This window comes from Pseudophryne corroboree, chromosome 1 (assembly GCF_028390025.1).
Source record: "Pseudophryne corroboree isolate aPseCor3 chromosome 1, aPseCor3.hap2, whole genome shotgun sequence".
In the NCBI taxonomy this organism is placed as follows: domain Eukaryota; kingdom Metazoa; phylum Chordata; class Amphibia; order Anura; family Myobatrachidae; genus Pseudophryne; species Pseudophryne corroboree.
Genome location: NC_086444.1, coordinates 1,105,685,637 through 1,105,687,108, shown reverse-complemented (window position 1 = coordinate 1,105,687,108; position 1,472 = coordinate 1,105,685,637).

The following is a 1,472-nucleotide window of genomic DNA, read 5'->3' as shown; positions in this document are numbered from 1 at the left end:
GCCTCCACAAAGTACACAGGGAGCTGAGATGGTGGATTCCAGTGGGGACGAATTGATAATCTGTGAGGAGGGGGATGTACACGGTGATATATCGGAGGGTGATGATGAGGTGGACATCTTGCCTCTGTAGAGCCAGTTTGTGCAAGGAGAGATTAATTGCTTCTTTTTTGGGGGGGGTCCAAACCAACCCGTCATATCAGTCACAGTCGTGTGGCAGACCCTGTCACTGAAATGATGGGTTGGTTAAAGTGTGCATGTCCTGTTTTGTTTATACAACATAAGGGTGGGTGGGAGGGCCCAAGGACAATTCCATCTTGCACCTCTTTTTTCTTTTCTTTTTCTTTGCATCATGTGCTGATTGGGGAGGGTTTTTTGGAAGGGACATCCTGCGTGACACTGCAGTGCCACTCCTAAATGGGCCCGGTGTTTGTGTCGGCCACTAGGGTCGCTAATCTTACTCACACAGTCAGCTACCTCATTGCGCCTCTTTTTTTCTTTGCGTCATGTGCTGTTTGGGGAGGGTTTTTTGGAAGGGACATCCTGCGTGACACTGCAGTGCCACTCCTAGATGGGCCCGGTGTTTGTGTCGGCCACTAGGGTCGCTAATCTTACTCACACAGCTACCTCATTGCGCCTCTTTTTTTCTTTGCGTCATGTGCTGTTTGGGGAGGGTTTTTTGGAAGGGACATCCTGCGTGACACTGCAGTGCCACTCCTAGATGGGCCCGGTGTTTGTGTCGGCCACTAGGGTCGCTAATCTTACTCACACAGCTACCTCATTGCGCCTCTTTTTTTCTTTGCGTCATGTGCTGTTTGGGGAGGGTTTTTTGGAAGGGCCATCCTGCGTGACACTGCAGTGCCACTCCTAGATGGGCCCGGTGTTTGTGTCGGCCACTAGGGTCGCTAATCTTACTCACACAGCTACCTCATTGCGCCTCTTTTTTTCTTTGCGTCATGTGCTGTTTGGGAAGGGTTTTTTGGAAGGGACATTCTGCGTGACACTGCAGTGCCACTCCTAGATGGGCCCGGTGTTTGTGTCGGCCACTAGGGTCGCTTATCTTACTCACACAGCGACCTCGGTGCAAATTTTAGGACTAAAAATAATATTGTGAGGTGTGAGGTATTCAGAATAGACTGAAAATGAGTGTAAATTATGGTTTTTGAGGTTAATAATACTTTGGGATCAAAATGACCCCCAAATTCTATGATTTAAGCTGTTTTTTAGTGTTTTTTGAAAAAAACACCCGAATCCAAAACACACCCGAATCCGACAAAAAAAATTCGGTGAGGTTTTGCCAAAACGCTTTCGAACCCAAAACACGGCCGCGGAACCGAACCCAAAACCAAAACACAAAACCCGAAAAATTTCAGGCGCTCATCTCTACTTCTGACCCCATACTGCCACACTCGATTACTGCGATCTGTAGATGAAGGACTTTTAGCAGTACCTAGAATCTACAGTAATTCATCTGG